We start from the raw sequence: 26,230 nt of genomic DNA, 5'->3' as shown, positions 1-26,230 counted from the left end.
TCAACACTTCCAGAAAACCTCCCACATAACTTTGCTCAGATTCTGAATCTTGGTTTCTGCAGACATAGCAACATATTTCTCCCCAATATGGACAATCATTCCACCCATGATTGACCAATCTTTTCTTCTGTTGTTGTTAATTCTCACCCAAGGTTATTTTTCTCCCCCTTGATTTTTAGAGAGAGTGGGAGGGGGAGAGACAGAGCAAGAGAAACACCAATGTGTATCAATTGGTTGCCTCCTGCACACACCCTGACCAGGACTGTGGATCAGGCCTGCAACTGAGGTACATGACCTTGAATGGGAATTGACCCTGGGACCCTTCAGTCTATGGGCCAACGCTCTATCCACTGAGTCAAACCAGCCAGGGCTGACTGGTCACTCTTAACTTCCAATTTCAATATTTGGCTTTTATTAGAAAGCTATCAGGACCATTTTTAATTCAGAGAGAGTGGCTTCATCTAAAGGAGATGCAGTGGTCACTGTGCATGGGCCTTCTCCCACAGTAGACACTCACCGTGGTAGGAAAGGCAGAAATGACGCAGGGGTATTGGTTCAGTGACCATTTTCAGCAAGCAAATTGATCATTGATCGGGTTGGACGTGAGGGGAGAAGAGCTCTCACAGTCATGCCATTCAGGCTTTGCACTTTAACGGAATGTTTTGCAAAGGGATTAAAAATCAAGCAACCATTTTGGATTCCTTCAAGATTCGTGCTACTCTCAGCAGTTCTTTTTCTACTTGTTCCAGTTTATTCTGTTTAAATGCAGCAGAATAAAGAGTAGTGGCATAGTGACGTTTGATACCATGTACCTGAACAGGTGGCCGCACAAGCTTGGCAAACGGCCTGGCTATAGATGTGCTGAGGCATCACACCTGCTGGGAGAGCCCAAAACTGCTGGGGAGGTGATCTCCTCCCGCGGGCTGTAGGTCAAACCTGAGTTAGCAGAGAGTAGCCCTTGATTTTAGCAGTCACATCACACTTAAGTAGCAGGTTGTGAGAGGGGCTGTTTATTTATAGAGCTCTGTAATTTTGACTTTTTCAACCTAGCTCCTACCATAGTGTTTGGTATAGAGTAGGAGATCAAGAATTACTCATTTTATTGATCAAGCAATCCATCAATATCAGAAGATACTGAGATTTACAAAACACACAATGCCTTTGAAGAATGGTTACACCTAGCAGAATTCTACAGGTGAAGCACTGGGTAGTTAAGCAAACAAAACAAATTGAAAATCAAGGCAAGGCAGTGCTTTAGTAGTTAGAGCAGTGGTTCTCAACCTTCCTAATGCCACTACCCTTTAATACAGTTCCCCATGTTGTGGTGACCCCCAATTTCATCGTTACAAATTGAACATAATTAAAGCATAGTGATTAATCACAAAAACAGTATGTAATTATATATGTGTTTTCTGATGGTCTTAGGCGACCCCTGTGAAAGGGTTGTTCGACCCCCAAAGGGGTCGCGACCCACAGGTTGAGAACTGCTGAGTTATAGGATTATAATATAACTAGAGGCCTGGTGCATGAATTTGTGCACAGGTGAGGTTCCTTTGGCCTGGTGGGCAATGGAGCCCATCAGGGCTGACTGGGGGGAAGAACCGTGGAAGGTTGGCCAGGCACCAGAAGTTGGCTGTGGGGGCGCACCGACCACCAAGGGGAAGCTCCTGCATTGAGCGTCTGCCCCTGGTGGTTAGTGCATGCCATAGCAACCGGTCGACCAGTAGTAATGGCCGCTTAGGTTTTTATATATAGAGATATAGATAGTTATATAGGGCAAGTAACCTCTTTGTGCTTCAGTTTCTTCATCTGTGAAATAGAGCTGTTAATAATGAAAGGCACTTAGAATAATATTTGACATAAGTAAGCATTACATTGATATCAGTTATTATTATGATGATGATGATGCATAAATATCTCATTCTAAACTCTTGTATTAACGAGAATCTGATCAGGAAGACAGAAACAACTCAGTACTTAAAACACAGGGGATTTAATGCAGAAAAGTGTTGCACAGGTTATGGAAAGTCTCTGAGAGGACAAAAGGGAATGGGGAAGCAATCAGGAGTTTAGCAAAAGCAGGGATTTGCAACAGTGCTGCAGTATAAGGCCAACGGGAGGAGCAGATGTAACCAGAGGCAGAACCACGGTTCAGGGCCACTGAGAGGAGCCTGGAACCATGGCAGGTTTCTGCAACTGGAGCTGGAGCCACAACGCCAAGAAGGAGGGAAACAATATTTTGGCTTCACTTTCCTATCATCCGATATCTTACCAGTGGCTTTCATTGCTCAAACCCATGTAAAAGCTATTTGCCAAAGAACCTTAGAAATGCCACCTGTAGGGGTCACCCCTGGCAATACAGAGCAGAGCAGGGAAGTGTAAGGAATGGATTTGAGAGCCAATGGATCAAGGACTTGTGCAATCCCACGTTGTTTGTTCCCTTGACTTATTGCTTTACAAATCATCTTTCTCACGAGACTATAAATATCTTTGACAATAGAGCCAGAGTATCATACCTTTTTGTATTTCTGACCTCCTTCCCCTGTCAATACTATGCTTGCACATTATAGGTGTTGTTCCGTTGTAAGGATTGGCGGAAACAGATCTGAATCTCTTGACTTTCAGTACAATTAAATTTTCCCTTATGTAAACAGAGGATATTAATCGATCATGTCTGCCTTTCTCAGGTAAAGCATGCTTTTTTACTGCGATGCAGAGGTGACTGCACGCTACCATAAGTGCATATCTGCGCTAAGAATGAGCACGATATGCAGACTGGCTGCCTGAAGCCCCTTGCTTAGAAACCCCACTTATTTATTGATCTCCCCAATTTACTCCAGGAAGCGAAAGGCTCCTTTACTTCGGAAATAAAGCTAATGAATGTCATAATTGATATGTTCAAGGCAGAAGTTCAATGCCATAGCTTTCACACCTTCTTTACAATCAACAGTAAAAAAAAAATAATAATAACTTTATATAGTGACTCAGCACATAGCTATACATACAACTGAAACAAAAGTTTGAAAATGTACAATATACTCTATTCTAAATTTTTTAAATGCTGGTCAAACTCATTAAATTGATTTCAGAACCCACCAATAGGTTGCAATCCATAACTTGCAAAGTACTAGTTTAATAGGATTATACCCTTGTCAAAGCTTGGAAGTCTATGTCATCATAGACTTCCAGGTCCCCAGCCTCTCCATCGGTAGGGGTAATAAAAGGGGTCAGAGCTTCTTCCATCTTCAGATGGAGCCTGAAGAGCTAGCACACCAAGGCCCAGCGTCAGGACAACAGCTCCTCCCCTCCCCACCGTCTGCCCCAAACAGCAGCTCTAAGCAGAGGGAAGAAAACACTGAGAATAACACTTAGTTATGTTTGAGACATTACATTTCTTAGGGTCTAAATCACTTTAACCAGTCTCTGTGGATCCTAAAATTTTATTTTTGTGATAAACACAACAAAGCACAGTTTGGGCTGGATTGGAGACGCATTCTTTATTCTGTCAGATCCTGGAACACAAAATGAAGGGACTAACTAGAAGTCATAAGGGAAAATGAGCTCAATACAAGGTGGCAACATATTATTATGGAAAATCAACAAAGCTTCTATTATGGTGAAATTAGGAATTCTTCCTTTGTGACTATCACCTCAGTTTCCCGGTGCTTCAAAGAAAAACCCCCATGTTTAAGTTCTGTTTTCTCACAAACTTTAGGATTTCTATCAAGCTGTCTGAAAACAAAATATTGTTGTTCCTTAACACAGCTGGCAGGTTTGTGCGTGTTATACACAATTGTCCATATGTCAAACAATACATAGAGCATAACACATCAGCATCATATATGGCTTTAAAATAGACTACTTAAAGACATGAAGACTCTAACAATAGTCAGGAATGTGAATGTAACTGCATAATCTTTTAGAAACTACATCATGAATTCTCAGGCAAATTTTGTAATGGATTTTCAGTGCTGGAGCACATGTACCCACTCCTTATTGCCACCCCAGTCCACAGAATAAATATAGTCATTCTAACCACAGTGTGTTGGGATGAGCTATAATTCACAGTAGACAAATTCATCCCATTGGCACATGCTTACTACTTCAGCGACCTTTACCTGAGTATAAAAGTTGACATACCATCTTTCAAGACAAAGTCAACTCCTGAAATAGTTATGCTTATGGAAAGAATGGATAGAGGGCATGTAGATGATCTTTAAAAATCATTTCTTTCTAGCTTTGTGATACAATTAAAAGATATGTAAAAAATAAAATGCATAGCCATAGGTAGCAGCACCACATAGCTTGAGGTCTGGAGTTTGGTTCTAATTCTAGCTCTATCATTCAATCACGAACCTTTTGGAAGTTACTTAACTTCTCCGACCCTAGTTTTCCTCTATCAGTAATAATACAGTATAACTACAGAGCTATTGCAAAGATTAGATGAGAATATATTTGGAATAGGGCATAATTCAGTGCCTAGAACATGGAAAGTATCAATAGACAGTGTCAACAGTAATAAATCTATGTGCTGTAATTAGGATGATGATCATGAATTCGTGTCTCCTAACTGGGCCTTGAGCTTTTTGTCCCATCGCATGAATGTCGGTAGCCTGAGATTCTGCATCTAGATGAGGCAGTGACATAATACTAAGAATCAAGTGTATACTCAGGTTTATATAGGATCGAGATGCCACTGTATCATTCATAGAAATTCATCCTGAAAATCTCACCTTCACCAAATAACTACTCCCATTTTTGAGAGTAGCTTCATGGTGCAGCTGAATGACAAAGGAATGGTACATGCACTTTATTCTCTATTCATCCTTACTTGACGGCCTCAGTTCTCCAGTGCCACTCTGTGTGTACCCTGTCACATCAGGAGCCATGGAGCATGAGGACACGGCTCCTGTGGGGAAAGGCCAGTGGCGATAATGCTGAAGTGCCATATGTGAAGATGATATAAAATCAAATTTAGGAAGAACAAAGCAAACTGTGATTGTCACCTCACGCAGTGCAGTAAATGAAAACACCATTAAAATCTATAAATTAGTCCCTAAACTCCCACACTATGCAGATTAAATAAATTTCCTTACTGAGAGAGCAAATCCAAGTTTGTTGACCCAAACACAGAAGTGTGCTTCTAGATCCTTGATCCTTACAGCAGTTCAACGTTAGAGGGAATGGCACTTGAATAACAATTCTTCAGAGGCGGATAGCTAAATGATATATCCACTACTCTATGTGCTTCTACATACAAGCAAATGGAAATAACCTGGAAGTAGCGACAAAGCATCTTATCTGCAAATCACTTACAGTAGTTTTGAGAACAGAGAAATGTTCCTGTATCTTGACAAGGAAAAGTCTCCACCATACACAGAGCTGTGACAGGACATTCCATCTCTGTTTTGTGTGCAGTTATCGGAGGGAAATGTTGAAGCCACATGATTTCCTCACATTTCACTTGCATTGTAGTGTTTCTTAATATAGAATCAATCTTGCTGATATTTATTGCAAAATTCCTTTGCTTTGAGTAAACAGAAGGTCATTTGAAGGGCCTCAACATTATATTTTAAGTTGCTTTCACAATATCTTGAGTTTGGGCATAACTTAAACTTTGCTATGAACGGAAATGGTTTATATTTTCTACATTAGTACCCAAAGCACAGTTCTCTATATGTTCAATGGCTGAAAAGTAAATAGGAAATTAAAAGGTTTAGCAAATAGATTCATGCTGAAAATAACTATTCCTAAAAATCATTAAATTTCTCAATAGCATCCCTAAAATAGACATCACAACTGTACTGGTAATATAACACATATGGAAAAAACAATATCGTTGTGATGATAAACAATAAATTGTTTGACAATTTATTAAGTGGTAAACTCTACTATTTAAATTAATGTGAGTCATCTTCTGCTTATTAAATATTTGTATAATTTATTTCAGATTTTAATATTTATGTTTCATAATTAACAAGGTATTAATTATTCTTATACAATATATAAGTAGACCAGATATAATTTTTTTAAAAAAATAAGATAATTGCCATAGCTGGTGCCTCAGTGGATAGAGCATCAGCCTGTGAACTGAAGGGTCCTGGGTTTGATTCCAGTCAAGGGCACCTGCCTGGGTTGCCGGTTCAGCCTCCCAGTAGGGTTTGTGCAGGAGGCAGCCAATCAATGATTCTCTCTCATCACTGATATTTCTATCTCTCTTTCCCCTCTCCCTCTCTGAAATCAATAAAAATATATGTTTAAAAAATTAGGATAATTATCTTGCCCCAGTTCACATTGATTTTGTAAAGTTATTTTCTTTGAGTGTTTCTAAAACTCACTCATGGCCCTTTATCCTCCCAATCTCATTTCAAAAATTAGAAGTTTTCTTCCTTAGTGCATATGCTCTTACCATGCCCTACTACATTTTGCCTTAATGCTTATCTCTGGTTTAATATGAGAATTATATTTACCATTGATAGTGTAATTCAGTATCTGTGACAATACCATCTGTTAGAATTTGAATTGAAACTCTAATTTACTTCTATTATACTGAAATGAACACCTGTCCATTAGGTTCTAGACTTGAGAACAGGGATTCATTCTGAATCATCATTGCACAGCTCTCCAATGATAGCAAACAGACCATGTTTATTGGAAAAACTAATGGCAACCCCCCATTACCAATTCCCCAATGTGATCAACTCCCTTTTAAAATGGATAGCTAATTTTTTCATCTTGTAATGTAACCAAAGTGATTATTTTTCTAGAAATTTGAAGGATACTGAAATTATTGAGTTTGATGAGCTGCCATTGGAAACTGAGGCCAAATTATTTTAAAACACAGATTGGGGAAAGCGCAATTCTTTCTGGACACCTTCATTCCCTACGCATGTGTCTGCCTGGGCTGCCCTTAAAATGCAGGTCAGGGAACTGAGTATCAGTTACCTTTCCAGGCTTTGTCAAGCATTACATCACCTACACCAGTGGTCGGCAAATTGTGGCTCGCAAACCACATGCAGCTCTTTGGCCCCTTGAGTGTGGCTCTTCCTAGGCCTTAGGAGTACCCTAATGAAGTTAATAACAATGTACCTACCTATATAGTTTAAGTTTAAAAATTTTGGCTCTCAAAAGAAATTTCAACCGTTGTACTATTGATATTTGGCTCTGTTGCCTAATGAGTTTGCCGACCACTGAGTCCTACACCAACTGGGCCCTTGGATATTAGTAAGAAATCTCATTCCTCACCCTCCCTGGACCAGGGACTCTACATTTGCAAATGTTAATGCCCCAGCTATCAAGTGTTTAATTTTGTTCCTTCAATCAGTAGTTTACCCATTTCTCATTCCCTAAGAAATAGGAAGAGACTTCCTTCTCCAGCAAGCCTTTATTTTATACCCTCTGACCAAGTAATTACTGCCAGTTTCTTCAACCTTCCAGGTGATTATTCCGACATAGAATGGGACAATATATTTACTTAAACAGTAAAACTCAAGTATTAACTCATATTTTGTACAAGGTATTTTATTTTTAAAATTCTGGTCATACAATTTTTCAAGGTAATTTGGGACATATGACTATCTTCTAATAACATGGTAGCTCAGTATCAGTGCTCATAAACTATTTCAAAAGGAAAAAAAATGCAAGCAAGTTCTACTTGAGATTAGAAAGGGGAGATTTGTGTAAAATCAAGATGTGAAGTTAAGTCTGTTCCTAAAAACAGACTTTAAGGTTTGAAGATGGTAGTACTTTAAAGCTTAACCTTCAAAATTCTTCCATCTGCTAGATTAAAAAAAAATAAGCTTAAAGAAAAATAACCTGAAAGAAGTAGCACTTTCTTGCCAAGATCATTTGTGTTTTTTTTAAAATATCAAAATAATTAAAATGTTTTGTTTTTTTCTGTTCCACAGGATGCTTATTTTGACATAACAATATTTTGTGGTTTGGAATCATTTACTTTAAAAAAAAAACAGTCACTTTTTAAAATACCATATTTTTCTGACAATTAATTTAGTTCAGTTTTTTGTAATAATGCTGATGATTAAGAACAAATGGAAAGATTAGGGACCAAGAAGTCTATTTTGAATCTTACATAACTAACTTTTAATTGATGCTTCAAGCAAGTTGGACATGGAATTTGATCTTTTAAACCCCACTTAAAATTCACTTAAATTTTTTTTCTGCATCCTTCTTTTGGTTTTCCTTTCTCTAAAAAAAAAAACAACAAACAAAAACAAAAAAAAAAACACAAAACAAACAACAAAACCAACCCAAACCAAAAAAAAAACACAAAAAACACTTTATTATCAGGTACTTATGCCTAGAAAACATTGAACCATTAATCCCTTTTTCCCCCTCTTCAATGAAGTGACCTAAATTACCTATATAAAAGGAAAGCTTTCTTTTTCTAGAAGTATGAAATTATTTATGTATACAATTATTATTTTTCATGATCTTACCATTTAACTATGAAGTATTTGGTTTACCTTTTACAATAGTCCTAAGACCTTTAAGTCTCAGATAGTACAACACCCTCTATATACTATGTTTTTTCCTATCCATACATACCTATAATAAAGTTTAATTTATGAAGTAGGTACAGTAAGAGATTAACAAGCATAACTAATGATAAAATAGAACAATTATAAGAATATACTGTCAGAAAGTTATGTGTGCTCTATCATATCGTACAACACTCAACCTTTCACTTAAAGGAAGCACTTTACAGCTTCTCTTAGGCACACCCCAATTGCCAGCATCACTACTTTTGCTCTTTGGGATCATTATTAAGTAAAATGAGGGTTATTTGAACACAAACACTGCAATACAGCAACAGTTGATCTGATAACTGAGACCGCTACTAAGTCAGTAACTCTCGTGTAGTTCATTTACAGCATGGATGTGCTGGACAAAGGGATGATTCACATACCTGGTGGGGCAGAGTGAGATGGTGTGAGATTTCATTATTTGCATTCCCCATGAGCTGATCCTCAACAATGTGATGAGCTGATACTCAGAATAGTGTGCAATTTAAACTTTATGAATTGTTTATGTCAGAAATTTTCCCTTTAATATTTTTGGACCGCAGGTAACTGAAACCATGGAAAAGGGAAGATAACTGTCTTTTGCTTTCATCTATCTCCCACATTGTGTCTTGTCCTTGCTACTTCATGTATTCTTTTCATTCTCTCCCTTTCATCTGGCTAATTCAGCAGCAAGTTTATGAAAGTACATTTTCCTGAGTCACAAATAAACAAATGGCTTGCAAATAGGTAGGTATTTGGGGCTTAGTTGTGGTTGGGACATTGGGTACAGTTAATGTATAAACAAAATAGAAATATGAGTGGGAAGGGGCAATGAGGAAGCGGTAGCATCCATTAATCTTTAAATAGTTTACCTTTTAACTGGGTCCGTGAATATATGACCAAGACAGAAGATGTGGCACTGCATACAGCCTTTATATGGAACCTACACAGAGTAGGAGAAGCGATCCCAATGTAAAAAAGCCCAATTATTAATGCATCACACAATAGGTTTTTGGTATCTAAAGGTGAGAGCTTAGAACTTGTTGCTATTTTTCCTGGGATCCTGCTATGAGATTTCTTGGGACAGCAAAAAGAGGCAAAGGTTTAGTTCACTTGCTTCCATCTGTGCTGTCTCAGAGGCAGTGCTGTTAAACTTCCTGAGGTGGGCCATGCAAGATATCAGTAAGCTGCTTCTAGGATACTGCATATCAATTCATACGCAATGCTAGCTGTGGCTGCCTCAGGGTTTAGGGGAGGATCTAGGAAAATTTTGTTTGACTCGCTGCTGCCCACAGCTGACCCAGGGGACTTTAAAATGCATAAGAAGGAGGAAACCTGCTTGAGATACCCATGTCTTTAATTACAAGGGTCCCCCTTTTCTTAGATGCTCCCTGGAGAGACTGGCAGAGAATTCAGTATCATGTCCCGCCAGGTCCACTTTGGCAGGCATGGGGCTCCTGGAGAAGGCTTCCTGATGGTGGCAGGGGCCTGATCCTTCTGTAAGTCTCCACCTGATCTCCTAAATTTCTGTTACTGCTCTAGATTTTGGCACATAGGCTCATAAAACAGCAATGAAGTGGGTGATGCACGATAATGAAAGTGAGGACGGCAGCATGAAAACCAAAGAAGCAACGAGAGGCATTATTTGCGTTCCTCATGAGCTGATCCTCATCGATGTATTTCTCAATGTTACTTCTTCAAGTGGTGTGGACCCAGAGACTAAAGAACTTTACCTCCTGTGTGATGAAAAGTCAAAGATGCAAATGTCATAGTTTCACTTTCAGAACACTGTGCTGGCTGGATCCTTAAAAACATGTTAAAGGCCTAGTGATGGTTCTCTGTTTACTCTGTCAACCAGTATTCCATGTGCGCCCACACATCATGTTCTAGTACAAAGGACCACGGATCGATGATTCTCTGTTATTTATTCTAAATCCGCAGAGACCCAGTTCAAGATCTAAAGACTAGAATAAGGGTGGCTTGATTTTCCATCCACAATGTAGAGTATTAGCAAGAAAATTATCCACATTTTCCGAGTGTCTTTCAAGGTGCAATAATCCTGCATTTAGTCAAGGCCATCATCCTGCTCCAGAGCACCAGGTTTAAGTAGCCCCCAGTGGCAGAACTTCTGCATTTTTCTAATAAAGCAGAACTTTTATTTTATCTGAGTCACATTTTTTTTTTTTCCATTTGTGCTGCTGTAACTAAGAGAAAACACACTGGGCTGCCGAAGTTCACTGGCCTCTTCCTAATACTAGCCCTTGATTTCTGTCCCCTTCTCACATGAAATGACTTTTGAGCTGGCCTATGCGCGGCTGTAACTTCTTAGTTCGTATTTCTTTTGATTCTTCTCATTCTAATAACTCATGTCTGGATTTTATACAATAAAGCCAAACTGCTTCATTGGCACATCCTAGAGGAAGAATACCATCAGTCCAGTATCCTGTTCACTTGAATGAAGCATTCATTCTGCTGGTTTAGTTATTCAGCTCGCCACAAATTTCTCAAGTGCCGCTATGTATTTAGTATCCTTAGGATAACCTGTTAATATTAACTAGCATATTCAGTACCTAGGGTTCACTTAGTTCTAGTAAATTTTTAAATTAAGTTTTAAATAACGAATTTATGACCATGTTTTGTTTTTTTAAAATAAAAACACTTATTCTTTGATAACATGTTTGTTCTTATATTATTTGATTTTTTAGCAATTGGAATATTAAGTTCCTTTTTGTAACTGTTACTGATTTGTCATAGTGTAATGAAATGATATGAATTTAAGATAATGAAATCAATTTATTAATAAATTCTCACTCATTAATTGAACAAGTATTTATTGACCTACCATATACCAGAAACGTATTGAATAAGGTACTAGGAATATAGTACTTCCTGCCCTGTTTGAGCTTTTAGGCACTCAGGAATGCAGAAGAGTAAACAGATAGTTGCAACATAATGAAGTCCATGAAGAGGAAAAAAGTCTCTATAAGAGTACACAGGGTGGACCTCTCACTTACCCACAAGACAGTCAGAGATGATTTCCTGCAGGAATGTAAATGATATAAAAACTGAGACCTGAAGAATGATTATGAGATGTTGGGTCAAGGGGGTATTATCCTAAGCAGAAAAATAGTAGTGTGCTGAGGGAATTTTGCAAACCAATTATTAAGCCATTTTTAGCGTAGTGCAGGCCATGGTAGTAGTTATCTGCAGAAATCAAAAAATGCTACAAATAAGGACCTTCCCTCCTATATCTCTATCCCCACCTCCCAGCTAATTTACTAGCACTTCACAGGAAGTGAGTAAGAGCATAGTAAATTAAGGGACTGAAAATAGTCTGCATTGCTGGAGTGGTAAAAAAGGAGGTTGGAAAAGTAAGGAGGAGCCAGATCTTAAAGCACTTTGTAATCCATAATAAGAAGTTTTGAATTTGTTAGGATGAGGAAGGGAAAGAAATGAACACATTTAAAGAGAGGAAGTCTTTATTGTGTTTTTATTTTTAAATGCAAAATGTGATAGTATTATGGAGAATATACTGGACAAATACCATGTGTACTTTCTCAGAAACAAAATGAAGGACATCCGGTGGTTTGAAAAATATAGGAAAAGCTTTCTCACTATGACAAGAGTGCATTGAAGTCAGATTTCCTGCCATAGCATATTGTGATAGTGTGTGATAGTGTGTGCTCTAACAGGTGAGAAAAGAAGGTAAAATAGATTATGACAACTATTTCAACTGCTTTCAAATGTAAGACAAGAGCCATAAATGGAAGTTATGTTGCACTTGTAGGGGAACAGAATTTGTCACCCCAACATATGTCTTAGACATAAAGATTAATTTAAGCTGCTTATTTTTAATAAACAGCAAACCAGGGAGAAGCTCTGAAAACCAAGTAGAAGTTACCCCTTGTGACAGATATTTACATTGTAAAGGAAATCTTTAGTTGTGAGGGTGTATCTCTAGAAACCTTAACAATGGAGAAGGCCATGAGGTAAATCTGCACAACCTGACCCTTATTTATGACTTTTCCCTGGTAACTTCCCATAACTGATTTTCTTGACCCCCAACATCTGATTTTAGATGAGGACAGTATTTAAAGCGCTGGCTTTAGCCATTTTGAAGAGTTACTCAGTTTTCCTGGCTTTCTCCCATGTATACAGAAAGTATACATGTTATTGAATTTTGTTTGCTTTTCTCCTATCAATCTTTTATTACAGGGATTTCTCAGCTAAGAACCCAGAAGGGTAAAAGGAAAATTATTCTTTTACACCCTGCACATTAACCACAATATCAGTTTGCACGTTGAGGTCAAAGAGAAAACCAGCCAAAACATCATCCATTCACCTTGTGTGTGAAAAAAGAGGTTCTGTAATAAAACTGCCAAGTCCAGTAAGAGTAAGTAACCTACACGGTAATCTGGTCATGAATTCTTAACTGGGCAGATCATGGTAGGTAATCACATCCTAGGGCTTATAACTTTTTTAAAAAGATTTATCTTTGCCTTAAGCAAGCCATGTCCATTGCTCATGTGCATCTAGGTTACCCACCTTTGAAGTGACAGAGTAGTGTTTTTGTTTTTTTTTCCCAGACCCCTGGGAGGTGTAACTGTTAGCGCTGAAATGGCATCAGAATATTACCAACAATTGAACCTCAGTTTAGCAATTTTGGTACATGAGTTCTGACTAAGAAAGAATTCAGAGGCAAGACTCAGATACAAGCAAAAGTTTATTTAGAAAATCACAGAGGTAGAAGAAGTGAGCGGTGGAAGAAGTGAGCCAGCTGGGTTTTATGGGCTCATGAAACAAGCTACAAAGCCAAAGAAAGGGACCTTGGAGCTTAGGAGAAAGAAAGCAAAGACACGCTTAAAGGAGAAGATGAGAGAGAGAGAGAGAGAGAGAGAGAGAGAGAGAGAGAGAGAGAGAGAGAGAGAGAGATGGAGAGAGAGAGAGAGAGAGAGAGAGAGAGAGAGAGAGAGAGCTGAGTCCTTTGTCTTAAGAGGTATTATCTCCTCTCTAAAGGTGGGGAATCTTACGGGAGGTCCCAGGGGAGGATCTCAATAGAATATTCATCAGCTTTCAGGTGTGCCCTTTCAGGGTCATAGTCTATAGTGATTTGTCTATGGCAGGGCAGGGGTTCACTAGTCATCAAAGCTGGTCTAAATATCACCCATTGTGTCACCCCACTTGACCTTGCTGCTTTTCTGGGCCTGAAGCTGAAATACAACTGAGGCCTAGATGTTATCTCTAGTTTGACCAAAACCCTGTCTCTGTGGTCAACAGACCTGAGGTTTTGATACAAAAGTTACTTTTATTTGGCTCAGAACCTCATTGTCTTGAGGACTTAATACTTAAGGGAGTGGTCATGCAAGGGCTTGTATGAGAGTCATATGAGGCTATTCTCCAGCCCCCTTGTTTGTCTTCTAAGGGGGTCTACCACATACTAGTGACATACCAGGGGATCAAAGTTCAGGAAAGGGTCCAACAGCATGGCCAGCCATATGAAAGGTTAAAGGAAAGGTCACCCTAATGGCGAGGTCTTTGTTTTGCCTGCTTCTAGGTACCCAGAGTTTTCTGCCCTGGTGATATTCCATACTTGGCCTAGTGTTCCTACTCTAGGCATGTCTGTCTAGCTGCTTATTATAACCACCCTCAAAGGATCACATAACCTTGTTAATTGTTCTGTACCTTGCTTTTACCCACATTCATATAATATTCCTTACGCTCCCTCCTTAATTCCGAATGTATAAAAGAAACTGCAGAACTCATTCTTGGGAGCATTTGAGATCTTGTATCTCAGGAATTGTCAGTTTGACTCAAATTCTTACGAAAATTCTCTATAAGTTTGGACGTTTCTTACACCAGCAACCTACTGTGAATATAATTCATTAACAATTACTAATTAACTGGCAAACACACCTATAAAGTTAATTTGAGAAGCCTTTATTGGTAGTATTTGACAATAAAATTTGAAATAATGTTCAAAGCAATGTGAATCATTTCACTGTAATTATTTATGATTTTGATTTATAGTATTTATGATTTAGTAACTTTCCTGGCTAAAAAGGAAAATGTATGACTGATTTTAGAATAGAGCCTTAGCATTTACAAATTTAACATGTCCATTATCTAGAGTCATTTAAAATTTTGCTAAAGCCCAAATATGAAATGCACATAATGCTGAGCTGGTTTCTATGTTGGAATCAGTCATTTACCTAGTGATTTAGCCCCACATCTGCATCTCAGTAAAGTTTTCTTGTTGGTCACTTTGCTACTGACAGACTTAACAGAAGAATTAAATAAATGGAAGGCACCGTATTCTTGGCTAAGAAGTCGCAATATTTTAAAGATATCAATGCTCTAAAAATGAATCTATAAATTCCCAATAAAATTTTTTCAAACTAGATAGGCTGACTCAAAACTATATATGGAGAAATAAATGTGTAAGAAGAGGCAGGGAAATTCTTTTTAAAATATGATGAATGAGTGGAATCTAGCACCATCAAATAATACTACATCTCAAGAGATGGATTAATGAAACAGAATAGAGAAGCTCGAAATAGAGTCCCAGCCGTGGGCAAACTACGGCCCACGGGCCGGATCTGGCCCATTTGAAATGAATAAAACTAAAAAAAAAAAAAAAAGACCGTACCCTTTTATGTAATGATGTTTACTTTGAATTTATATTAGTTCACACAAACACTACGTCCATGCTTTTGTTCCGGCCTTCCGGTCCAGTTTAAGAACCCATTGTGGCCCTCGAGTCAAAAAGTTTGCCCACCCCTGAAATAGACCCAAGTACACTAGGAAATTTAGTATGCACTAAGGTAACATTGCAAATTGTAGATAAAAATATTTAAAATTAAAATAAAGCCATATTTTTAAAAATAAAATAAAGCCAAAAAAGTAGTAGGAGAGAATATGGTATAATTTTAAAAATAGTAGGTACAAGGAAGGACTTTAGAAACACAACACAGAATATAAAAACCACAGGAAATAAAACATGCAAACTTGAATGGCTACAATAAAATTTTTCTACAAGACAAAGCATCCAAATAATGTAGAAAACAAATAAATATGCTGGTAATAAAATATTTGTGACATGAAAAAGGGAATTTTTTATTACTATATAAAGAACAAATCAATAGAAAAAATAACAACAATCCAATAGAAAGTAGGCAAAGATCATAAAGGCAGACATCACAGAAGAGGAATAAAAATGTCTTTTAAAGATGGGAAAAGATACTCAACTTTATTCATTACAAATAAATGCAAATTTAAACTTCAAAGAGATAGAAATTTTCACCTTCAGATTGGCATAGTATCAGTGTATGACACTCATATATTTGGTATGAGGGTAAATTGGTATGATTTTTTTACAATGCCATTTGACAATTTATATCCAAATTTTAAATGTAGATATATTTTCACCCATCAGTTCTACTTTGAAGAATTCACTCCTCACACACACTTGTTCAGATAAACACTAAAATATTTATTGTATCATTACTTTCAATAGCAAAATAATTTAAAACAAATTGAATGTTTATTAGTAGAAAATTAAGTTATTGTGCATCCACGTAATGGCACACTGTGACACCATCATTAAGAAGCATATATGTCAGGACTGAATAGAAGAGTGGCCAAGATATAGTATTAAAAGTATAGGAAGATATAGAATTAAAGGGATAAAGGGGCACATAATAGTCTGTACATTGTATTACTATTTTGTGAAAGGCACATATGCACAGAAATATACATGCAGGTATATGTATAGAACATGTCTGAAAGGACACAATAAAGGAGTAGGGACAGATCAGAAAAATAAAGGACAGCTTTATTGTTTATTTTAAATATATACCTTTTATAGTATTTACGAGGGGATGAAAGTCAGGTCTGGCTGGAATCAATTACAGAAAGATTATGAGAAGATTTTAGGGAGTGCTTTAGCACATGCAAAATGTGTTCATTTAGTGAAAGATACAACTTAAATAAAAGTTGGAAAGACTTTCAATATAGTACATTTCATCATCTTCATTTATGATATATCTACTGGACAATAGTATATTAGTCATAGGGTTCTCTAGAGAAACAGAACCAGTAGGATATAACCAATGTAGAGAAAGACACATCATGTGCCAGTTAGAAGGCCAAGAAACGAATGGTGTAGCTTCAGTCCAAACTCAAAGGCCTGAGGACCAAGGAGCCAATGATTTAAGTCATAATCAGAGTCTAAAGACCCAAGAAATGGGGGCCAAAGATCTAAGTCCCAGTCCAAGCTGAAAGGTCTGAGAACCAGAGCTTTTACTTATGAGGGCAGGAGATGGATGTTCCAGCTCAGCAAGAGAGCAAATTCTCCCATCCTCTGCCTTTTTGTTCTATTCAGGCCCTGAAGGGATTAAATGATGCCCACCAGCACTGGTGAGGGTGATCTTCCCAGCCTACAGGCTTCAATGATAATCTTTTCTAGAGACATCCTCACAAACATATCCAGAAATAATGTTTTACCCACTGTCTGGACATTTTTTAGCCCCGTCAAGCTGACAATAAAATGAACCATCACAGGCAGGAATCATCATTATTTAGAGCTATCACTATGAGTGCCTTCTATGAGGGCTAGGACCATGTCCTATCTTCATCTCCATTTAATTCATTGAGATAGTCACAATGCCTAGCACACAGTAAGCACTCAATAAGTATCTATGGAATGAACCTATGAAAATTACGTTAGAGTTATATGACATAATATATACCTTTTCTTTTAAAGGCACAACTTCTATTTTTAGTTTTATAAATAACTTTGCTCATATTTTCTTGACATTATATGTAGAGTTGACCCTTGAAAAATGCTAAGGTTAGGGGAGCCCTCTACACAGTTGAAAATATAGGTAGAGTTTTTGACTCTCTCAAAACTTAACTACTAACAACCAACTCTTGACCAGAAGCCTTACCAATAACATATATGATCAATTAATCCATGTTTTATATATTATATATTGCATTATTACAATAAAGTAAGCTAGAGAAAAGAAAACATTATTAAAATCATAAGGGAAACATATTTACAGTACTGTATGTATTTATTGAAAAAAAATCCATGTATAAGGGGACTTGCACAGTTCAAATCCATGTTGTTCATGGGTCAACTGTATATAGTCAGTTTCCTTGTTTTCAGTTAGCCTTATAATGTAGTTCAAAAGAGAAAATATCATAATATTCAGATATCTATGTATTTATGATAATCTTAATATGGTTCCCTTTAGCCAGTCAAGGCTGTTCTATAGTGCTTACCCTAGATGGTTCAGAGACCACCTGAGATGCTTGCTTAAGATACTAGACTACACTCTGAGAGAGCCTGATATACTAGGCATGATTGATGCTTAAGAATATTTAAAAATTTTCTCAGGTAATTTTAATGGCCATTAAAATTGGAAAATCATCAGTTATCATTTTTTTTTTTACTTAGGGACCTGATAAAAAAGACTTATGGTAGAACAACATATTCAGTGTATTTTTAAAAAACTTATTTAATAAGTATTCCTAATTTTCTTACCTTGTACCAGTCATTGACCAAGTACTTTACAAACTCATTTATCTCCTCAACAATACTTTGAAGTAGGCACTATTTATCTTTTCATTTTACAGAGGAGATAGCCGAGTCATAGAGATGCTTAAACAAAAAATAAGATAAAAACATAAAAAAACTTGCCCAAGTTCACATAGCTACTAAACCAGGTCTAAGAAACCCCAGTCTGTATTTACTGCTTTCTTCTACAAACACCTTATGACACCTAAATTCTTCCAATATTGTTTGGCCCTCTAATAAATATGCATTCAGTGACATTGGATCACTCATAAAACAAAACAAAAATTTAAAACTAACATCAAAATAAGAATTAGAAGTTGGGCACTGAAAATATTCAGCCAGAAGTTTTTAGATTAAGTTTCGTAGTTGGTTCTCTTCTCTTCAAATATGACATGTCCTAATTCAGCATCACAGATTTTGTTCAGACATAGTAATTCTTGAGAAATGAACTGGCAAAGTTGAGCAATACATAGCAAGATCAAAGAAAAATAAGACACCTGTTTTTCAAATAAAAATTCAAATAGATTCTGACCATATTTCCATGGCCTGTATTTGGACATTTAGGACTGTGGCCTTTCGAACTTTAATAATAATCCTTGTCTTAGTGTTTGTCTGTGTGCAGTGGCCAGATATGTGAAATCCAGAGTTTAAATGCTATTGTGCTTCTGCTGTCATGCCTGATGATACAACAATTGATCATCCAACTCAAAGAATAAGAAAAAGGCCTGATGCCTATAGAGATCAAAACAACGACCATCAAAAGCACGTTACATCATCATGACCCGACAAATAGTGGTACAGATCTGGATTGATCAAGTCCCCAGAAGATAATGGTTTGTCCTTTAGTTTCGGTTGAAGAATGACCAGAGAAGGGTGGGAAGAGGAGATCATTAAAATGAAAAATGGTCCTGCTAGCTGCTAGGCTATGAGGGGTAACTGAAAAATAAAAGACAGAAAACACACCTGAAAAACTATACAATGACTCACAAAACAAACTCTTCCCAACCAAACCATAATCACAAACTAGTGAAGCATTAACAAGAGCTCTTTCAAACCCATGTTTTCTAGGGGAGACCACAGATAAACCAATGTAACATGAACAGATGTGTATGCTCTAAAGATAAGTTCACTGACTGTTGCAACTACTCTTTAGTTTATAGATTTGGTCCAATTCGTGCCAAAATCATCATTTTCCTAACTTCAGCCTTCAAAAGCCCCTAAGTCCTCCTCCCTAAATCCTTTCTTTCAAGACACCCATGGTGCCCTTTTATGTACTCTCTCTTGCTGAACAGCCTAATATACCTGAATTTGACTACTGTCGTGCTCCTGATAGTCTTTGGCAGGCTGTATTTAACACCTTTGTTAACAGAAAATAAGATACTCTCTTACAGAAAGGGGTCCTCCAGTCATTCTCATTTGTGGAAGCTACAGAGAGGGATGTGCATTATATTACCCAAGTACATTTTGTACTCCTGTACTAACTACTCTACTAATGGTACTATTCTATGGTACTGACTTGATTGCTACTAAAGTGGTGATTATATGTTTCTACACATTATACAAATTAGCATAGATAATATGCCTTTTATGGGGATGCGAGTTTGACCACATTCTGTAATATTATTAGTATATTACTATTGAGTCAGACACTCTATACTCAACAATGACTAATCCATCATTTTTCAGAATGTTTTAAGTACTTAGAGATCTATAACTGCGCAGCACCTTGCATGAGAAATGTGCACTCTTTGCCTTACCTCACTAGACAGTCACTGATAGAGAACTTCAGTGTCCAGTGTTGTCATTTTGATATCTTCTCTCAGAGCTAAATTAACTTTTAACAACAAAGCTGTAAGAAATAATTCTTCAAAGTTTATGTAACAGGGCTTCCAGTCAAGATGAAGTAGGTAAGTGTGATACTTGCATCCTACCACAACTACATAAAAATTATGACTAAGCTATAGAACAACCATCATTCAGAATCACCTGAAATCTAGCTGAACAGAAGTCCAAAAACTAAGGATATAAAGAAGAAGCCACATTAAGACTGGTAGGAGGGATGGAGATGTGGAATGAGCTGGTCCCACACCTACATTTGTCAGTTAAAAATTGGAAAGGTTATCTTGGCTGCAGAGGTATTCTCTGAGAAGCGAGAGGTTCCAGCCCCACACCAGGCCTCAAGCCCAAAATTCCAATGGCAGGAAAAAGAGAATTCCCCATAATTTCTAGCTGTGAAACTTAGCAGGGATTGTGACTGAGTGAGATGGAAGGCTTCTGGTGTCCAAGACATTTTCCTTAAAGGGCCCACAACTTACTCAGACTCACTCACTCTGATCTCCAGCAGCATGAAAGGTGCCAGAAACATATGGGGAGGAACTGAATTGTCTATCATCTTGACGAGGGCTGGTAGGGCAACTTTCTCCCAGACAGAAGTGCTGGCAGAGGTCATTGCTCCTTTGTTGAGCCTTCACCCCTCAAATCCAGCAGTCAAGCACTATACCTGAATCTCTATCAACCTGTCTAACACTGTTCACCCTGCTCTGACAATTCCCTGAGACCCAGTCTCACCCAAGTTGCTGGCTATCCCAAGTCGTTTCCAGTAGATTTGTTGTTGTTGTTGTTGTTTTGGTTTTGTTTGTTTGTTTGTTTGTTTGTTTGTTTTTAATACAAATGGTCTGTCTTGTCCCATATTTCAACTTTGCTAAAATCTTTCAAATAACCAGCATTGACTTAAGTGTGCCCCCTACCTCTTGTTAAGTGGCCTCAGGCCCAACACTAGAAGCAGTCAGCTTTGGTTTAGTTTGGCTTCTCCACAGCACCTTTAAGCCTAGTACAAGTAGAATCTATTGGCAGATTGCTTTGTAGCTCATTCAGGTGGCCCTGGGCTGGGCGGAGGCAGCTGATAACCTTAGTCTTCCAGGAGGTCACAGAACCAGTGCACTAGATGGACAGCTTCAGACTATGCCAAAGCACCACCCAACCATCTCCACAAGTGACACACTCAAGGGATAACTCAGCAGGTACCAGAGCCCTACTGAAGCAAGGCCTGCTCCCTGGGGTCAGCCCCTGCACAACAGATCCTCCATGGTGGTCTCAGTAAGTCCTCACTCCCTATTGGCCTGCATGCATATCACTCCCATTGACGTGAACACAGCCCATATGGGGGCACACCTGGAGCATCCAGATGCAATGACCAGGAAGGCTGTGCCACTAGACCCTACAGAACACCTATTACATAAGGCCACTCTACCAAGACCAGGAGACATAGAAGTTTTACCTAATATGTGGAAACAAACACAGAGAGGTAGCCAAAATAAGAAGACAAAGAAACATATTTCAAATGAAAGAGAAGGACAAAAATCCAGAAAAAGAAAACTAAACAAAATGAAAACAAGCAATCTATCCGATGCAGAGTTCAAAAACACTGGTTATAAGGATAGTCAGTGAGCTCAGTGAGAACTTCAACAAAGAGAAAGAAAAAATTAAAATGGAGATGGAAAAAAAGAATCTGTCAGAAATGAAAAACACAATAATTGAAATGAAGAATAATTTACAGGGACTCAACAGTAGAGTACATGAGAGGATGAAATCAGTGATTTGAAATATAAGGAAGCAAAAAACACACAATCAGAACTTCAAAAAAGATAAAAGAATCCAAACAAGTGAGGATAGCTTAAGGAACCTCTGAGATAACTTTAAGCCTACCAATATTCACATCATGGGGATGCCAAAAGGAATAGAGAGAGATCAAGGAATTGAAAACCTATTTGAAAAAATGACAGAAAACTTCCCCAACCTGGTGAAGGAAATAGACATAAAAGTCCAGGAAGTGCAGAGAGTCTGAAACAAAGAGGCCTACACCAAGACACATAGTTAAAATGCAAAAGGCTAAAGATATAGAGACAATCTTAAAAGCAGAAAGAGAAAAGGACGTAGTTACTACAAGGGAGCTCCCATTGGACTGTCAGCTAATTTTTCAACAGAAACTTTGCAGACCAGAAGAGAGTGGTATGAAATATTCAAAGTAATGAAAAGCAAGGGCCAACAACCAAGATTACCCAGCAAAGCCATCATTTAGAATCAAAGGACATAGATTAGTGACTTTACCATATAGTCAGGAATGGAAGGCTTTAGTTCCCCCAAAATGCTCAATAAAAATACCAGTAGCAATTCAAGAAATTACTCAATGTTTAACAAAGCTAACAGGAAGAACAAACATGCCATCCTATATAATAAAAGTCCAGAGACCATAACAGTGGGAGGACCAGAACGAAGGCAAACCAGTCACTATGATGCACACTGACCACCAGGGGCCAGATGCTCAACTCAAGAGTAGGGGGAGGGGGTGCAATAAGGCCTGAAGGCACATGCTATGGCCCAGGGATTCCAGGAACCACAAGCCCAGAGCTTACTTTCCAATAAAAAATAAATTGGGGGCGGGGGGGGGGGAAGCAGCTGACTCTGGCACCCTGGGAAGAATGGCTCCAGGAGGGAAAGGCCTCCCAGGTCCTGCCTGGCCCGGCTGGCAAGCCTTGGGCTCATGAGGACTCACCAGAGATGTGCAGGAAGCACAGCACCTCTGACTCCAAAGCTGGTTGCACCGAAGTCTGCTCCCCATCCAGCTCCATGGCAGACGCAGCGCTGCCAGGCCGCCTCAGCTCCGGCTTCCAGCGTCTGGCTTCCTGCCTACTTCTTCGCATACTATGTGCACTTGAGGCTATGGCTTCGCGCCCTCCCATCCCCCGCCGCCCCCTACCCCAGCCAATAGTGCCACAGCACAGCCAGAGAGTGGCAGGACACAGCCACCAGGGCTGGCTGGGCATTGATTTGGCCGTGTGACTGACATCCATGTGCAGTTACAGGGCATGTTTACATTTGTAGGGAAGTAGGGAAGCCTGCTCCTGCTGCCCGTGTCACATTCTAGACTAAGAAAGGCCTGTTGATCTCCATGTTTCTCCTCCGTCTGGAATCAAAACCTCTTGGGGATAAATAAATCCAGCAATGGCCCCAACACACGCTCGGTGTCACTGTCACAGAAATTCTGTCATTACAGCCTGTTCCTCAGCCGGCAGTGCCCTGCTCCCCCGACTGCCACTCCTCACCTGTAACCCCCTGAGGACCACCTTATGTTATCCTATCTGAAATGTGAGCAAGATCTCAAATGCCCCCCTGTCAATAGCTCTCTTGCCCTACCTTTCTTCCTCTAAAATCCTTGCATTTTAAAAATGTATATTTGATTGATTTTGGAGAGGGAAATAGAGATAGAAATATCAATGATGATAGAGCATCAGTGATTGGCTGCTTCCTGCACATTACAAACTGGGGATCAAAACCTCCCCAGCCCCTCCTTTCATCCCTCCCCCAGCCAGCAGGCCCCCAGTGGCAGAGTAGAACTGAGGGAAGGAGGGGGGGAGGCAGGGAACAGTGGGGTGGTGGGGCACTGAGGGTAGTGTTGGTGTCTGGTTTCTGTTCTTTCCTCACCCAGCCCAGCCACCGTCACCTCCTCTCCTGACACCGCTGGGCCTTCGGGCCCTGATCGGCCTGGCACTGAACAGCCCTGATGGTCCACCAGGCCTATGGACCCCACCTGTGCATGAATTTCATGCACTTGGCCTCTAGTCTATACTAATAAGAGGGTAATATTCTAATTAGACTGGATAGACCAGATATCTTCCAGACGTCATTCCGGACATCCTTCCTGACAAAGCCAGGGCCCGGGCAAAGCCTCCCGGGATCCCAGTTGCCTGCGGCTGACCAGAGGGAGGGAAGCCTGAGTCCCTGGTGTGGGGGCCGAGGTAGAGGCGGTTAGGGGTGATCAGGCATGCAGGCAAGCAGTTAGGGATGATCAGGCGGGCAGACGAGCAGTTAAGGGTGATCAGGCAGGCAGGCAAGTGGTTAGGGGTGATCAGGCAGGCAGGCAGAGTGGTTAGGGGCAATCAGGCAGGCAGGCAGGTGAGCGGTTAGGAGCCAGCGGTCCCAGATTTGTGAGAGGGATGTCTGACTGCCAGCAATCAGATATCCCCCAAGGGGTCCTGGATTGCGAGAGGGTGCAGACCAGGCTGAGGGATGCCCCCCCAGTACATGAATTTTGTGCACCGGGCCTCTAGTTTTTTATAAAAGATAAACAAAGCATATAAATAGTCTTCTTGAAGAAGAAATGAAAAGAAAGATAAAAAATATGAATAATAAAATGGCAATAAATACATATTTATCAAAAATTGAACCTAAAAATAGTAATAAACTAACAAGGAATCTAATAAACAAAATAAACTGATGAATAAAATAGAACCAGAGGCTTGGAAACATGGAACAGACTGAAAAATCTCAGAGGGTAGGAGGAGGAGGGTTGGAAGAGATTAACCAAAGAACATATTCATATATGCACAACCCATTGATACAGACAATAGCGGGTGAAGGCCTGATGTGGAGTGGGATACAGGTGGAGAGGGGAAGTGAGGGGAAAAAGGGGGGTATCTGTAATACAACAATAAAGATTATTTAAAAATAAAAAATAAAATTAAAATTAAAAAACATACTCCAGCTTAATTTCAAGGGGCATTGATATGGTTTAAAACCAATATTTGGGAGGATTGATGGGAAATGGCTGGATCAGTTTTCCATTAATGATTGATTAAAAACATGTACTTATATGTTTATCTGACAAACAATTAAGAAATGTTTACTATAGTCTAAGAACAGTGGCACTAGAGATGCAAAATATGTTTCCTGACCTAGAGATGCATATAGGCAACATGGAGAATTTGTCTCCCAAGTGGAATGCACAACACGTAGAAGGGACAGTGTTAGCAATAAAGGCAGAGTTCTTGGGGGCAGCAAAGGCCTTATAAAAGTATGGCCAATTAGGCCTCTTTGACAGAAACTATAGTCATTATATATTTTTAATTATTAAAGCATGCTATTGAGATGGAACTTATCCTCATTTTATAGGAAAGAAGTTTAGAGTCAAATTACTTGCCTCAGGTCACTGAATTTGTAAATACTCAATTATGAATTTGATCCATGTACGCCTATTTCTAAAACCTAGCTATTTCTCTCAGTCCTATGTAGCATCCCTTCAAGCTGTTTATAATCAAGTTATGCTATTATCCAGTGTCTTATTTACCCCCACCATCGCATGTAAGTTCAAGAATAGGAATGTCTTACTCATTGCTGTATCTCCAGTGTCTAGATGAGTCTGTAACATGCAGTTGAAATTTATTAACATTTGTTGAATTAATGTAATTTATATATTAAAACTTATTTTATTATCATTATTATTATTATAAGCTAGTTCAAAGAGGGGTACACATACTCAGCAAGGGCTATGGAAAAGAATCCATTAAGTTGCAAGAAAAAAATACTTAGAAGCTTCATTTATATTTCATTTATCTTTCTATAATTCTATTTTTGTGTTTTATAGGTGCATAAAATATTGGCATAGTAATAACCTGTGAACCCTGAGGGCTAAGAAAGACTCCTGGTGGCTAACTGGGCTCAAAAAGAAAAAGAAAAAGCAGAGGCTAGCAGCCATTTCTGCACAGGGGCCTCTCATACAAACTTAATGGAGAAGCCTCAGTGCTACACTGCCTGCCTGCACTATTTCTTCCATCGGTGCCAACTACTTATAAAGGAGTTCCAAGAATTCTATTTCAACCAATAGGACTGAGACTTTCACCATCCAATCACAACTGCACAGCCCCAACCAATCAGAGCAGCCCTTTTCTGACCAATCAGGGGCCAGGGGGCGGGGACTTTCATCTATATAAGCCAGCTCCCCTCTGGCTACAGAGCTGCAGCTTCCTGAAAGACTGGGTTTCCCTGGCTGAAGCACTGAAGACGTTGTTCTGGAGTAGAAAGGAGCAGCGTGGACTAGACTGGACCCAAGTAGAGCTGCCTAGCTGAAGAGGTGCCTTGGAAGCAGCAAAGGCAGCGGAGGCAGCCTCTACCGCCAAGGTGTCCTCAACCAGGCCCTGCTGTTTCCACAGCAACTGCTCAAGCACTAAGGAGCTGTAATGCGGCCGTTTTTATTTTTCTCTTACCGAACCAGCCATGTTTTCATGGCAGCCATTCTCAAGCACTAAGGGGCTGGACGCCGGCCATGCTGTGCTCAAGCACTACTACCGCGCTC

The 26,230-nt window shown here is 39.1% G+C and overlaps 1 pseudogene; it reads right to left on the bottom strand.

The window, feature by feature from the left end:
• LOC132224581 (ATP synthase subunit O, mitochondrial-like) lies at positions 1–20,494 on the bottom strand (annotated as a pseudogene).
• Between the last annotated feature and the right edge of the window lie 5,736 nt (positions 20,495–26,230).

Source organism: Myotis daubentonii, chromosome X (genome assembly GCF_963259705.1).
Source record: "Myotis daubentonii chromosome X, mMyoDau2.1, whole genome shotgun sequence".
Taxonomy (NCBI): Eukaryota; Metazoa; Chordata; class Mammalia; order Chiroptera; family Vespertilionidae; genus Myotis; species Myotis daubentonii.
This window is presented reverse-complemented; position numbering and strand designations above follow the sequence as displayed.